The sequence below is a fragment of the Notolepis coatsorum genome (assembly GCF_963971535.1).
Source record: "Notolepis coatsorum genome assembly, chromosome: 7".
NCBI classification, from domain to species: Eukaryota; Metazoa; Chordata; class Actinopteri; order Aulopiformes; family Paralepididae; genus Notolepis; species Notolepis coatsorum.
In genome coordinates this window covers 128,704,698-128,722,108 of record NC_140171.1, presented here as the reverse complement: position 1 = coordinate 128,722,108, position 17,411 = coordinate 128,704,698, and the positions used below count along the sequence as shown (strand labels likewise).

Below are 17,411 nucleotides of genomic sequence, written 5' to 3'. Positions count from 1 at the left end.
AAGTGGCTTCTGCTGACTTTGGATAACTTTATTTATTCTTTTATTTTTTTGAGGAGCAGAGAGTAAACAAGTGACTATTTTCTGATGTGCAGTGTGCACACAGACTAACATAAAGGACTAAGAGCTAAGAGCCTAAGACCAGACCAGAGGAGAAGAGCTGCCTTTGGATTATTTTATTTATTATTTTATTTATTTTTTGAGGAACAGAGGAGTAAACAAGTGACTCTTTTCTTATGTGCAGTGTGCACACAGACTAACAGAAATGACTAATTAAGAGCTAAGACCAGACCAGATGAGTCTGGAAACAAGTGACTTTTTTCTGATGTGTATCTGACTAATAGAGAAAGGAGGAATGAAGCAGAGGGGAAGGTGAGAGGTTTAGAGGGAGAGAGAGAAGAGGGAGGGAGGACTTTGCTCTGTATTGTCAATCAATGGTCAAATAAATATTTGATTAAGACTGAAAGTGATACTACAAATGAATTGTATTTGTGTGAAAATACAGTCTTTGAGGGCCAGTATTCTGAAGAAAATAGTTTAGCTGCTTTTTTTTTATTGAAATGTGTCTACTCATGCACAATAGAGAGCATCCTGACTGGCAATATCACCTCCTGGTTTGGGAATAGCACCGCACAAGACCGTAGCAGACTACAGAGAGTGGCCCGTTCAGCCGAACGCACAATTGGAGGGGGGCTTCCCACTCTCCAGAACATTTACAACAAGCGGTGCATGGGCAAGGCTAAGAGAATTATCAAAGACTCCAGCCACCCAAACAACTGCCTCTTTGAACTGCTGCTGTCAGGCAAGCGATACCGGAGTCTCATGGCAAGCACAGAGAGACTCAGAAGAAGCTTCTATCCCCAGGGCCCAGGATGCTCAACGAACAATAACAATATGTAACAACCATCAAATGCACTCACAGCTCACAGCACACACATCCACACGCACACACTCACTTTAAACATACAACTCACTGCAGCACCCACTTTAACCACTTTAGAACACCTAAACACACTTTATATTTATTGGTAAAGAATTTGCACTACAACCCATACCTCATTACACCTTACTGTAAATTGGACCTAAATTGTACCTCATCCTTTGCACTGTATAGTATATTGTATGGTAACTCAGTTACTTCTACTCTACATTGAGCATTGTATATATGTATATACTGAACATTATTGTCTACGTACTTGACTTCTATTTTATACTTGCTATACTTATTTTATACTTATCTTTTTTGCCTAGCACAGTCTCTGGAGCGTAACAGAAAGAAGCATTTTGTATAAAAGTATTCTGTACTTCTGTATGACAACTAATAAAGAAACTTTAAACTTTAAAATCATATTTTTCTGTGGTTGAAGAAATGCATTGAAATGACGTGCAGGTCCGCCCAACAACCAACTTGGCACACAATACACAAAATCCCACTTGACCATGTTTTTACAGTTTTCACAGAATTTATAGTATGTGAGGACTAATGTCTACCTCCAATAATTTTAGGGAATATAAATATATTTATAAAATATCCAAATATAATTTGTCCTCCTGATGTTGTGGAGACAGCATCCACGTGTTCAAAGTTCAGCTTTCATTTTGGCACAATATTTGAACCAACGTTTCAATGGAGAGCACATAATTAAGGACAGTACACACCCCCAGCACAGACTCTTCAACCTCCTGCCATCAGGCAGGTGATACAGGAGTCTGAGGCTGCGGTTAGACTTTCGTTTCATTTTCGTTTCATTTTCAGATGAGTTTCGCCGCAACATAGCGGGAGGCGAGTCACACTTTAGTTTTGTCACCTGAGCACAGTGATGTAGTACACTGCCAAAGCAGTAGGTGGCAGTAGGTGGCGAACATGAAGGCAATTTTCAACCAATCAGAACTTGAATGTGCCAATACACTTCCTGCAAAGAAAATGTCAACAAGGCGGGCGCCGCCATCTTTGCCTATTTACCCAATGCAGCACTTCTTTTTCAGCAAAGTGTAATAAAAGTGCAATAAACAAAACGGATACATTCACTGTGTGTTCTGCCTCTCATTTGTTGATGAAACAAAACTAACATCAACACAAGTGACCACCAAGAGCGGATAGTTTAGTCTCAAAAAAGATCGGTGACGTTGTTAGCTACATTGTTAGCTGCATGCTAACGTGAATGGAATATGCCATTATAACAGTATAGCATTGTGGCTAGAAGCTAACGTTAGCTCACGCTAGTTAGCCAGCACCAAACTGATGATATTGGGAGCTATCAGTAGCTAGATAACATTAGAGACAACGCCGTGTGTATTAAACAAAGGTGAATAGATGACTGGGCCATTTGTTTAATGCTTGTTAAGATTGAAAGAGGAGCTTTGAGCTAACAGGGTCTGATAGCTAACGCTAGCTCATGTTAGCCAGTGGCAGTGCTCATGCAATCGGTAATGCTAGCAGAATGAATGGATGTAAACTTTATTTAACATATTGCATAATGGGTACAATACAATATGGCTCAATACAAACAATTGTTAAGGGAATGCAGACTGTTGTAGCTTGGACTGGGGTCCTTATAACAATAACTTGACAACACATGGTAGCTGCAGCTATTTGGGACAGCTCTGTCCCAAACACACACACACACCCACACACACACACACACACTCTGTTGTCACCGGAAGGGCACGCAGATGGTATCTACTGCGCATGGGCGTTTTCGCAACAACGGCTCCATGCAGATTACACGACTGTTGTCGGCGAGTTTTGGCGCTACTCCAAAACGGAAAACACAATTTAGCGTTTTCAGTAGGGCCACAACGTATCCGCCAAAAAACGCCTTTCTGTGTAAAAGGGACAGCAAACGTATTCAAAAACGTATAAAAACTAGCACAAAAACACTGAGTGTAACAAGGGCCTGAAAGCCAGGACTACGAGACTGACAAACAGTTTCTACGTCACAGTCAAAACAAACTGGTCAGACTACTGCTTGACCTTACTCCTAGAACCCACCTCACCCCTGCCCACTTTGACAACCTAGGATGGCTTAGAGTAGACGACAGAGTACAGCAACTTGCAATGGGCCTGGTCTACAAGATACACTACACGACCAAGGTACCCATGTACATGTCAAAATACTTCCCAAAGGTCAGTGAATACCACGATCACAACACCAGAGGGAGCTCCACAAATCATGTTAAACCCAGATTCGGCTCAAATAAGGGACTAAACACGTTTCGCAATTATGCCACATCAATGTGGAACGCCCTACCCAAAGCTGTAAAGGAATGTGGATCACTACCCACTTTCAAAACCTCTCTCAAGGGACACCTACGGGAGACTGCAATTCAACACTGGCCCCTGTAAATATCCTAACCCAACCCCCTCCAATGTACAGTAATTTACATAGTATGGTTTTGTCAATAGTCCAATGTACAATTTTGTTTGTTTGTACAGTGTCTCCTCCCCCCCCCCTCAATGTACAGTTTTGCTTGTTTATACAGTGTGCCCCCCCCCCCAACCACCTCCAATGTAAATTACCCAGTATGGTTGTCAATATCCCAATGTACCCAACCCCCCCCCCCACCCAACCTCCTCCAATGTACAGTTTCTACGTCAAATGTATATACTCCCTTTTCTTGACTCCTTCTGTATCACAAACAGTACTGTATTTGCAAATCTGGTATGTCATAAATGTATAGATGTAGCAGTACTGACTATCTGTATGTCATATATGTCCTGATGAATTGAAAATGGGGGACCCTGATGTAAACAAGACGAAAGTCTTTCTCTGGTCTGCATCCCCTTAACAATTGTGTGTATTGAGCTGTACTGTATTGTACCCATTCTGCAATCTGTTAATAAAGTTTTCAATCAATCAATTCAATCAATCAAAGGCCATCAGGCTTGTGAATGCCAGCTCCCCCATCTAGCTCCCCCCCCCCCACACACACACACACACACCTTCTTGAAACTGTCACCCTTCCCCCGAATCACTAAAGACACTTTTTAACTGCTGCTGTGACCCATTGTGACCCACTGTCACCGCCATTTATATTGTAAACACTGAATCGGAACGTGCAATGTAACTCACTGTGCCTTGTATTATATTTATCTATTTTTACCTTATTTTTTAGCACTCTTGTATTTAAATATGATTCAGTTAAGTATTGTGTGATTTTGTGTGAAGGGCGGACTAGCAAAGTAGTACGATTTTCATTGTATGGCAAACTGTCTGTTTAACTGTGCACATGACAATAAACAATCTTCAATCTTCAATCTTGAATCAATGTTTATTTCAACATCAAAATGCTTGCTGGAGTGATATGTGGACCGGAATCGTCCTGCCATAGCACCATGTCCCCAAGAAGGACAAATAAAGGTTGAGAATGACGGACGCAGCTAAGTCAAATGAGCCTAACATGATGGGTTTCATGGCAGAAATGATTTTCCTTTTGACCTGCCATCTATTCTAGCCATTAGACACACACTGAATATTCACCTTGTGCAAATCCCTAGAAGATAGGTGCCTCAGTCTGGGCAGTGTTATTTCTTGTCCAACAATGTCAATCAAAACTTTCATTTGTACAGGTTGCATATTCACATTTCACACACCTTTGACTATAAACATAACCACACACACACACACACACACACACACACACACACACACACACACACACACACACACACACACACACACACACACACACACACACACACACACACACACACACACACACACACACACACACACACACACACACACACACACACACACACACACACACACACACACACACACACACACACAATGCCCCAAATAAATAGATGGATAATAACAGAACATCTGTCCACCCCCATAACAGAACATCTGTCCACCCCATAACAGAACATCTGTCCACCCCATAACAGAACATCTGTCCACCCCATAACAGAACATCTCTCCACCCCATAACTAGGGGTGGGACGATACATCGATCCAGATCGATACATCGATGTAATTATCAACGATCGAATCGGATCGATGCAATGTAATAAGATCGATTCATATCGATACTCTTATATTGAAAATCCTGTGGCGAGTCTCATATCCGCCCAAGAACAACAGCAGTAGCTCCGTGTGTGTAGACGTTACAGCATAGGCTAGCATTCTCCCTTTCTGTGTGTGTGTGTGTGTGCGCGCGTCTTTGGAAAGACCAGATGAGGTCAGAGGAGTTTGATGTTTAAATGTTATTTAAACATAAACAATATAATACATAATAAATGTAGGCCTATACATGATCATGCAACATCAACAAATTGTTGTAGGAACGATTTGGGAGAGGGAGGTAGGGAGGGGTTTTAGGTTGTGAGTTTTGAGTTCCAAAAAATGGAGCTTAAAGGTTAAAGCTCAATATATCAAAACGTGGCACTTTACAGTGAACAGGAGGTCTATTTGTATTAAAAACAATAGATTGATTTTCCTTTAAATGTCTGGAAGAGCTCAAAAATACAAATGTCAAATGATATTTTCGTTACCTTTTTTTAGTTGATCTAAATGTTACCGATTGTGTTAAATGGGCATATGATATCATCTCATATCGATTGCAGGCACCTGAATCTAATCTAATCGTATTGTATTGTGAGAGACTTTGTGATATCGGCAAATATCGTATCGTTGTCCAAAGAATCGATATCGTATCGTATCATGATGAAACTGGTGATTCCCACCCCTACCCATAACACAACATCTGTCCACCCCATAACAGAACATCTGTCCACCCCATAACAGAACATCGGTCCACCCCATAACAAAATATCTGTCCGCCCCATAACAGAACATCTGTCCACCCCATAACAGAACATCTGTCCACCCCATAACAGAACATCTGTCCACCCCATAACAGAATCTAACCCTAACCCCCATACCTGAATAAAATGAGAACTTGAGACTGGAGGGGGCTTGACACAAACTGTTCAAAATGAAAGTATCCCTATGTGACACACAATGACCACCTGTTAGTTTCAGGTTCCTCACAAAGACACATTCATACCCAGCTGAGTTCCTCTAAACAACGATACGGCCAATTCTTTAAAGTTGCCACAAGACACTTACTTGTTTGTGCCATTTTACTCAGAATCAAACAGAAAAGTAGGGTGATAGATTGAAAATACCCTGTAAATCTGTGGTTCTCACACTGTTTTGGCTTGTGCACTCAAGTAACCTTGAACCTTATCTTTGCTTCCCATCAAATTTAAATTGTTTACAGCTACATTAGCAGACGAATTTATCATGTCAACAGACTATTTAGGCAAATCAGGGCATGGTTTTTGTTTAATAGAAATCATCGTATTGGTGCATTGTAATTCATTGTAATGTATTATTGTATTTTATTTTGAAAATGTTTGATAAATCGTCTCACGCACCCCTTGCATTACAATGAAATAGTACAGTATAACAGTATTTAGATACTACAGTGGTGGTCGCAAACCACATGGAACATGCCCAGTGAAGGGCCAGAGCAATAATAAAATATTACCATGTATCAACTTTCAATAAGATCATAATGAAATTATAATAATGTGATATAGCCTAGTTGTAAACAATTCTTTGATCTATTAAGACATTTGAAATTAATAACAGCAACTAAAATCGCTAACAAAATGAGATCTGAAGAATATTTGAAGGAATTTTGGTTTGATATCACACTTAACATTACCATGCAGCTCAATGCAATAGTTATAATTATTTTGGACAAATGTGCTGCAATACAAGCCTGGGTGTCTACAGTCAGTGTAACAAGCAAACAAACAAAACATTAGCACTCAGTCAAACCAATCCCAGTAAAAGCACATCAACTGCTCCCTAAAGTAAGCTCAGCAGGCAAACAGTAGCGGTTGTTTAAACCCATAAAGTCTCTTACCCTCCTCTCCTGTTCAGGCAGCTTCCCAATAGTGCTGCTAGTTGGTTACGGTACATCCACACTCAACACAGAGAGAGAGAGAGAGAGAGAGAGAGAGAGAGAGAGAGAGAGAGAGAGCAGCGCACGGGCGCGGAGAGCAAGTCACTGGTGAGCGTGTGCTTCCTCTCACACTGTGTGACGAGGAGGTGTGTTGACAGACTGCTGCAGTGTGCTGCGGGGCTGAGGGAGGTGGAGGGGAGGTGACAGTGTGCTGCGGGGCTGAGGGAGGTGGAGGGGAGGTGACAGTGTGCTGCGGGGCTGAGGGAGGTGGAGGGGAGGTGACAGTGTGCTGCGGGGGGGAGGGAGGTGGAGGGGAGGTGACAGTGTGCTGCGGGGGGGAGGGAGGTGGAGGGGAGGTGACAGTGTGCTGCGGGGCTGAGGGAGGTGGAGGGGAGGTGACCGTGTGCTGCGGGGCTGAGGGAGGTGGAGGGGAGGTGACAGTGTGCTGCGGGGGGGAGGGAGGTGGAGGGGAGGTGACAGTGTGCTGCGGGGGGGAGGGAGGTGGAGGGGAGGTGACAGTGTGCTGCGGGGGGGAGGGAGGTGGAGGGGAGGTGACAGACTGCTGCGGGGGTGAGGGAGGTGGAGGGGAGGTGACAGTGTGCTGCAGGGGGGAGGGAGGTGGAGGGGAGGTGACAGTGTGCTGCGGGGGGGAGGGAGGTGGAGGGGAGGTGACCGTGTGCTGCGGGGCTGAGGGAGGTGGAGGGGAGGTGGCAGTGTGCTGCGGGGCTGAGGGAGGTGGAGGGGAGGTGACAGTGTGCTGCGGGGGGGAGGGAGGTGGAGGGGAGGTGACCGTGTGCTGCGGGGCTGAGGGAGGTGTAGGGGAGGTGACAGTGTGCTGCGGGGGTGAGGGAGGTGGAGGGGAGGTGACAGTGTGCTGCGGGGTGAGGGAGGTGGAGGGGAGGTGACAGTGTGCTGCGGGGCTGAGGGAGGTGGAGGGGAGGTGACAGTGTGCTGCGGGGGGGAGGGAGGTGGAGGGGAGGTGGAAGGGAGGTGCGTGGGAGAGGGGAGGGTGGTTAGAGAGAGAGGAGTGTGTAGAAGCTTAACACTTTAGCTGCTCATTATGTTGGTCATTATGTTGGTCGGGGCTAAATAGAACTTGTTTGTTTCTTTTTCAACTTCTGAATCACTAGTTTTCACCCACCTGTCAGTCTTGATCCCTTTAAGAAAAGCAACACAGCCCCAAACCAGCGCTGCCTCAGCAGATCACAAGTCGACCACAAGTTTCCTGTTGCACCCTAATGTCGAGCTCTGCTCTATCTCTGTCTTTCTTTCTTTCTTTCTTTCTTTCTTTCTTTCTTTCTTTCTTTCTTTCTTTCTTTCTTTCTTTCTTTCTTTCTTTCTTTCTTTCTTTCTTTCTTTCTTTCTTTCTTTCTTTCTTTCTTTCTTTCTCGGTCTCTCTCGGTCTCCATCTCTCTCTCTCTCTCTCTCTCTCTCTCTCTCTCTCTCTCTCTCTCTCTCTGTCTGTCGCTATCTCTGTCTTTCTTTCTATCTGTCCCTGTCTCTCTCTCACTCACACACACACACACACACACACACACACACACACACACACACACACACACACACACACACACACACACACACACACACACACACACACACACACACACACACACACACACACACACACACACACACACACACACACACACACACACACACACACACAAAAGACCTTTTTCCAAGGCCCTGTCAATCTGACAGAATGTGTGGCAAAGGCAGACACACACACATCCTGTCTGCCAGAATGAGTGGGCAGACCATGTCTCAGGTTATATTTAGCCAAACGGGAGAGTGAGAGAGAGAGAGAGAGAGAGAGAGAGAGAGAGAGAGAGAGAGAGAGCGGCAGAGTTTTCATGTCTTCATGCAATCTGCAAAGGCTAAAATTAGGCACGGGTCAGTCTCCCAAAAGGGCAGCTTGTGAAAATGCACGCCATGTTTTCAGCAGCACTGAAGTTCACAACAAACAAAAAGGTTTGATTTTGTGAGGGTGATGATATAGTCATGGTCTGGATTTAATATGGGTGTCAAAGTTAAGGCATGAACTGACTGAGCTCTTTTGAATTACTCCTATTTGAAAGTAAAATGGTCCTGCATCAGCCATTATCATTTAACAGTTTTATCAGCGGTCCTACGTCACTGTTTGCATACTCCCTGCAACAATAATGAATACTGTATCTCTTTTTTGACTCATGGTACATAACAGGGACAAAGAGAAAGACAAGCTCTTGAATTTGCGTGAACCCTTTCACTACCACACACACTACAGAAGGTTAACCCTTTGTTAACCGTCTGTAGTGTGGTAGTGAAAGGGTTAACCTTCTGTAGTGTGGTAGTGAAAGGGTTCATGCAAATTCAAGAGCTTGTCTTTCTCTTTGTCCCTGTTATGTACCATGAGTTAACCGGTTCCACACTACAGGTTAACCGTCTGTAGTGTGGTAGTGAAAGGGTTAACCTTCTGTAGTGTGGTGGTGAAAGGGTTAACATTCTGTATTGTCGCAGTGAACGGGTTAACCATTTGGTAGTGTGGCAGTGAAAGGGTTAAGATATCGATCAACCAAAGTCAAGTAGGTTTTGCCAGTCATTTCACCCTTTTACTGCTGCACTACCAAAACGGTTAACCCTTTCACTGCGACAATACACAGAAGGTTAACCCTTTTCACTGCCACACGACAGCCGGTTAACCCTTTCACTGCCACACGACAGAAGGTTAACCTTCTTTCGTGTGGCAGTGAAAGGGTTAACAGCGTGATACTAATAGTTACATGGGAGTGGGCCATATCGGTTACACTGGTCAAACGTGTAGGAGGGATCTTGGCTTCACAGGTGACGTGATGATGATCATACATTTTCCATTTTGATGACTTGCAAAAAAGGACCAACTGATTACTCTGATTGAGCAATAGAGATTTCAAAGTATAGAGATTTCCACAGATGACCTTGTCTAATGGTAAACTAATTTAATTAATAGTACACTTGTACCAGATGACCACCAATTTGAATAATGCACATGTTATTATGCCTGTTGCCCCAGGACAGATCCGTCAATATTTGTGAACATGTACGACTCTCTCTTATAACATGGCCTGGGGCGATACTCTTTTCTGATTGGCCAGCTGGTGTGTTCTTGAAACTGTTTAATGCACACTTAGTTACCGCACACCTCGTTGTGTATTACTCTTTACTTAAAGCTTGAAGTCAGACCCTTGGATTCATGATGTTGCCTGGATGCAAAACGTGGGGCTGCTCCATAGATAATGAATGGGGCTCTGGCTTCATGGGCCCATAACACGTTTGTCTGAGGTCTTACACCCGAATGAGGTTTAACCCTTTCACTACCACACTAAATGGCTGCTTTTTTATATATTGCTTTTATCCAAAGCGCTTTACGATTTGTTCCTCACATTTTACCCATTCACTCATACATTCACACACTGACGGCGGAGGCAACCATGCAAGGTGCCAACCTGCTCATCGGGAGCAGTGCCTTGCTCAAGGACACATCGACACGCTGCCCGGGAGAAGCGGGAATCGAACCGGGAACCTCCGGATTGCCAGACGACTGCTCTACCTCCCGAGCCACTGTCGCCCCTACCACACTACCACACTACCAAAGGGTTAACCCTTTCACTGCGACAATACAGAAGGTTAACCCTTTCACTGCCACACGACAAAGGGTTAACCCTTTCACAACCACACTACAGAATGTTAACCCTTTCACTACTACACTACAGAAGGTTAAGGTAGTGAAAGATTAACCTTCTGTAGTGTGGTAGTGAAAGGGTTAAAACTAGCAATACTGACCATATTTGGTCGTGAGAAACATGTTACGGCTCCAAGGTTATCTCCGATTTCAAGTTTTAGGAAAGAGTGCTGTGTGTTCTCACATATTGACTGAACTGTCCTGGGGCATAAGAATAACATAATGTGAATTATTGAAATAGGTGGCACAAATGGATTACAGACCAGGGTTTCCGTTATCCGGTAATTACTGTTTTTCTCACCGAGAATATCTGTTGAAGTCCAACATATTTCAATCGCTCCAGTCATAACCCACTGCCACACGACAAAAGGTTAACCCTTTCACTGCCACACGACAAAGGGTTAACCCTTTCACAACCACACTACAGAAGGTTAACCCTTCACTACCACACTGTATAGACGGTTAAGGTAGTGAAAGGTTAACCTTCTGTAGTGTGGTAGTGAAAGGGTTAACCTTCTGTAGTGTGGTAGTGAAAGGGTTAACCTTCTGTAGTGTGGTAGTGAAAGGGTTAACCCTTTGTCATGTGGCAGTGAAAGGGTTAACCTTCTGTAGTGTGGTAGTGAAAGGGTTAATGTCCTGTGAAACTAATTCCAGAGTGGGCCAAGGTAGCCTGCTTGATCCCTGTCTCCAGTGTGCCAGCAGAGAGGGTGTGTGTGTGTGTGTGTGTGTGTGTGTGTGTGTGTGTGTGTGTGTGTGTGTGTGTGTGTGTGTGTGTGTGTGTGTGGGCACTGTCCATGGTGCTGAATTGGACAGGCTACTTAACCCTCCAGTTATTTAACTTCACTCCCATCAATAGACTCGTGCATTAACTCATCCCTGAACCCGGAGTGTCAGACCAGCTTAGTGTTTTTGACTCTGACTGTTTTTAACAGAGTTAAAGAGAGACAGTGTTGCTATAATAGAATGGCTCACAGAGCAATGGTGCGCAGAGCTCGGAGGGTCCATTTAACTTGACTCAACTTTTAAGCTCAATAAACACAAATAATATTTGACTGGAATTTCTCCCATCTGTCCAGGACACGTGGACAAGCACCAATGTTTTCCAACAGAAACCCTGAGATAGACCAAAACAGCATTTTTATCCAAAGCGCTTTACAATTTGTTACTCACATTTTACCCATTCACTCGCACATTCACTCACCGATGGCGGAGGCAACCATGCAAGGTGCCAAGTTACCTGCTCATCAGGAGCAGTTAGGGGTTAAGTGTCTTGCTCAAGGACACTTCGACGCGCTGCCCGGGAGGAGCAGGAATTGAACCGGAAACCTCCGGATTACCAGACGACCCCCAGTGCGTTTTACATCTCAGAAGAAGTTCACCATTAATCACTTCATTCATTAACACTTTAATCGCCGGAAACGCCGAATCTCGTCATTGCCCGCCATGCTCATTCTGCCGAAGACGCCGTAACACGTCTTTGATATCAATATTTAAAAAATCTGTGATCGAAATCATATTTCTCTCCCGGGGACCTGAGATATACTGCTGAGCTCCACTCAACTCTCTAACGGTTCAAGAGCGCCATCTGGTGGCCGATCGGCAGATCGCCCAACAGGAAGTCATGTGGATGAAGTGGTGCTCACCCATATTTCGTCCGGGCACTCGCTATCATTAGCAGGACTCCATCTTGACACAGTGCACACCGATCGGTGCACATAACTCGATAAACAACATGATTTGGACGTATATACTATTATACAACCTGGAAATGGATCGGATATTTCGACATCCCATAATAGAAAAAAATCTATTCCACGCTCATCTCCCAACGGCGAGAGGAAGCTACGGTGAGTTTCAGCGTTATTTTCTAATGTCTGCTATACTAACTGCTCTGATGATCATATGACCCACACTAGATGAATGATATAACGTTGCCCACGGAATTATAAACGACCCCCCGCCCATCCGGTCAACATCAGATCATACGTAGTAACTTCTAGAAGTACCTCCAGTTGAAATTTTTTATCTGGCACCGATCGCTACCAAACTGTATTTGATCATCAATATAATGCATTTGGGGCTATAAATCAAGTTCTGGAGAAAGCTGCAGAAAACGATAAAAACATACTTATACTTTAGACCGTATTTTAGTATGAATATGTGAATGAAAAAGTATAACGTTGCTACACCCTGAACAATAGATATAGGACATTGAATGGGCCATAATAATGTCAATTTAGCAATACAATTTAAAAAGTTATAGCCCTGCAAAGAAGGGGAACTTCTCCATGTTAAATAGAGCTGGCTAGGGATGGTAAATTATGAATTTAACCATGGCGATCAAAGTTAACTGTAAAACCTTGTTTGTCATCTATAGGCCAAAATGTCCCAGTTGCAAATTTCTTTTTTATTGGAGGAACAAAAGGATGTTAGCAGGACAGGCTTGCAGAAAAATAAACGTGCCGCTTTCACAGGGAATGTAAATCACCCTCTGGCTGGACACTCTGTGGACTTCCATAACAGTAACACCTATCCATGTTTACAAGCCTTTGGGATTGACCACATCCCATCTTCCATACTAACCAAGCCTTTTGGGCCGTCGGATTACAGGCTACTAAACATACAGGTCTAAATGAGGACCTTGGTTTTACAGCTTTTTTATGTTTTCATAACCATTGCCATTGTTTGTATTCACTATGTTGCTCTTTAATTCAGCTTTGATTAATAGTGTGGGCCAAAGTGATGCCATCCACTGTAGTTACTATGTCTAGAGTGTTTATATGTCTGCACCCTCTCTAGGCCACGACACCATGTCCACGTGGAAGAATCCTATTGGTGGAATACCACTAGAAAAGGACCATTCTTTTCCACAAGAACTGTTTGACTGCCTGATGAAGGCTTGATGCCGAAAAACCGCATCAGAGTTTGTTTTTAACCCTTTCACTGCCACACGACAGAAGGTTAACCCTTTACTATCACACAACCGACGGCGATGCTCCATCATTAGCATCATTAGCTCCGCGGATGCTAATGATGGAGCATCACCGTCGGTTGTGTGATAGTAAAGGGCTAACCTTCTGTATTGTCACAGTGAAAGGGTTAACCGGCTGTCGTGTGGCAGTGAAAGGGTTAAAGGTTTAACATGACCCACGCCACGATAATAATAATAAAAACAAAAGAGAGTGCCTTGGAGTTTTCTTTGTTTTTTATATGCATCCCAACCAAAGAGCGCCTCAAACAAACTCCATTTGAGTCCAGGAAGTGCTCCTATCCAAAGAAAAAGGTGGCATTCCCCTTTAAAAAAAGTGTTTCTCTTAACTCTTTCAATGCCATGCCTGGTTTTCCGTTTTACCGCTTGAATGCCACCATCCGCGCCAATGTTAACGTTAATATCGCCTAATCTATGTTTTAAATTATGGCTATGTGTCTAATCTGCCCATCGCATTATCAAATACTATTTTCCAGTCAGTGCTGTGAAGGCAGATTCTTTTTTTATCGCGTCGTTTCCGTTTCAGAGCAGTTAGAAAAGCCCCCGTTTTGATATAAAAAACAGCTCATTCTGGAGCATTCTATGAAAATCGTCTTTTAGTGGAATATTCCACAACGTTGATATTCGTCGGCCTTTTTATGAATCGTTTTCAAATAAACGCTAGATGATCAATATTATACGTGCACGCACGCACATTACGGCCGCGCACTGATAATCGCCCCGTTGATTTCCTCTCGGACTTTTACAGTGAAACCGAAAGAGGACATTTCACAAAACAGCTTATAACTTCATCAAACTTACTCCGGCTGGATCAGTGAACTGGAAAATGTGGAGTACCGGATTTTTTTCCCCATTCATTTTCATTGAGTCCATTCCAAAATCACTTATGTCATCTGGGAGACGACAGGGGGCGCTTTTTTCCACAGTGATCGTCGGCGCCCCTCGGCTATACTCGGGTAGGCTCGGGTGATGCAATAATTTTTCAGATCGCAAAAAAAAAAAAAAAAAAAAATCAGAGAAATCTCGTGAGTGGCTAGCAACCACCTATAAAAAAACACGAGAAATCTCGTGAGTGGCACTGAAAGAGTTAACAGCAATAGGGAGGTGTAGTGGTTACGTCATTGTTGTTTCCGGCCGGTCCACCTCGCTTGAAATTGCATGTATTGTATTTCCAATGGACACATTTCTTTAATCGTCTCGTTTAAAACAAATAAAGCATGAACATTGGCATGGTGTACCTTTCTGTGTGCATTCATCCACAATCTATAGCTCAAAATGAAACAATTAGCAATTAATCATAAAATAATTACGTATAATTTTTTTTCAACCAAAAATGCTTAAACAATAATGTTAGTGATAGAATGGAACACATTTTGTGCAAAAATGGAAAGCTTGCCAATGTTCATGACTTGAGGCAGAATTACTACAATAGCCGATAATACATTTTCCCAATGATAAATCCCTATACGGGTGGAACTAAACTAAACTAAAGTGACGTCAGACTACACCTCCCTATAGGCAGACAAACTGGTCAAGTTAATACCGGTGGCAAATACAAAATAGTAAAGAAACAGGGAGAGAAGTAAGAACGAAATCACCTGCTGCCAAGGCAGGACACCAGAAACACTTCCTCAATGGCCAATTACTAGTCAGACTAGTCGGAACTGAATCAGTTCCTGCTCCGAGTTTCAGCCATCATGGACATCTATCCACACCTTCCTCATGGTGGCCATGGTGCCGTGTACAGTGTCTATGACCAGCCGAAAGCTCAAACAATGCTGGGGGAGCGAAAACAAGTGGACTCACTTCCGTTCAGGCACGCCACAGACGCCACTGGAAACAGGAAAGACCCTGCAGTGATGAGTGGAAGTGGACTCACAGAGAAAGAGAGAGTCTGTGTGTGTGTGTGTGTGTGTGTGTGTGTGTGTGTGTGTGTGTGTGTGTGTGTGTGTGTGTGTGTGTGTGTGTGTGTGTGTGTGTGTGTGTTGGACTGGAAATCCCCACCATGGGACGGCATGCAGTGTGCAGAAACACCAGTCTGTCATCATGCACAGCACCCGTCCTTCTAGACAGAGAACAGAAGAGGAAGCACCCAGCCTGTCTCATGTACACCCAGCTATAGTATGACATGGAAACACTGCCATGTACAAAGTGACTAGAGTAGACACACCAACTGGAAGGGCATTCAGAGAGATGGCTACACCCAGGCGAGCGGGCAAAGCCTACCCATAACGTCAGCTTGATAGGCCATTCCAGTAACTCAAATGTGTCCCTAGAAGTCAATGTAGTATATTTTTTATTGGTTATTAGACATTATAGCATAATCATACTGGTAAGTCTGAACCCAGACAATAATGTGGATTTAGCCCCAAACGGCTGGAACCAAAACGCTTACTCATCAAAACAGGTTCCCCAGAGAGAGAGAGAGCCCCCACCTGAAGGCGAAAACCAGTTGATTAGGATGTGACTGAATGACCTTTTGTTACTACACACACACACACACACACACACACACACACACACACACACACACAGACACACACACACACACACACACACTAGCAATCTGATCAAACACACCCCATGACCGCTTGATGAATGACACACACACAGAAACCCCCATCCCAGACACTCACACACACCCAGTACTAGGGCTGGGCGATATGGCCTAAATATGATACCACGATATTTTCTGACCTTTCGGCGATACACGATACACATCACAATGTTTTTCTTTTTTTCCCCAAACAATTCATTATGAGGCTTACCAAGACAGTATTTGAGTTTGCAAGCTAACATTAAAGACAAAATAAAATACCCATGCATTTAGCATTTTTATATTATATATTAGATTTAGATTAGTAGATTATATATTGCATATATTTAGCAATGAGATATTATATGATTTAGATATGAAATATGATTAATTGAAAATGGGGGACCCTGATGTAAACAAGACGAAAGTCTTTCTCTGGTCTGCATCCCCTTAACAATTGTATGTATTGAGCTGTACTGTACCCATTCTGCAATATGTTAATAAACTTTTAAATCAATCAATCAATAGGATTTTAGCATTTTTATGAAACTACTGTATATTTGTATGTCTCTAAATGTTTTGATGAATTGAAAATGGAGGACCCTTATGTAAAAAAGCCTAAAGTCTTTTTCTGGTCTTCATCCTCCAGTCCACTGTTGTTGTATTGAGCTGTACTGTATTGTACCCATTCTGCAATCGTTAATAACATTTTTTTTCATTCATTCAATCATTCAGCCGGGAACAGAATAATTTTGATTGACAGTCGAGTCTGCCAATTACGTCACACCACTTGTACCCGCCCTGCTGTTCTTAGCACCAATCGGCAAGCGCTATTCTTTTTTTACATTCCTGAATGCCCTCCATTGATTTTAACGAGAGCTCAGCTCAACGACAACAACAACAGCTCACCGCGGCCGACGAGTGATTACCAGCGCACCGCAGCATGACAACGAGGCATAATGATTTTACTGCAACAAATGTTATAATAAAAGCCTTTCCATACATCTGTCTGATTGAAAACTTTATTAACAGACCGCAGAATGGGCACGCACAACTCGGCACGGGCTGAGATATGAACAGTAACGCTTGCTATCTATGTCGTCATCGGACGTTGCTATGTTTGGGTAAAAACGCTGATGTGTAACTATATAACGTGTAACTATATAACGTTAATGCCACAAAACGAATGCCTTTGTTAATCATAAGTACTAACTTTGATGCAGTAGTGTGTGTGTGGGAGCGGCGTTGTTCAAAAGTTTGAA

General features: G+C 43.4%; 1 protein-coding gene across 2 annotated transcripts in view; it reads right to left on the bottom strand.

Annotated features, from left to right (window-relative positions):
• Positions 1 to 17,411, bottom strand: part of pik3r6 (phosphoinositide-3-kinase regulatory subunit 6) — a 131,016-nt gene that overhangs the window by 83,592 nt on the left and 30,013 nt on the right. Inside the window, exon 1 of one of the 2 annotated variants that reach the window (XM_084319387.1) lies at positions 6,883 to 6,909. The exons of the other annotated variant lie outside the window; for it this stretch is intronic. The gene's annotated coding sequence lies outside the window, so the exon portion shown is untranslated. Of the gene's footprint in view, positions 1 to 6,882; positions 6,910 to 17,411 lie in introns of those variants that run through there. 2 annotated transcript variants of the gene reach the window in all.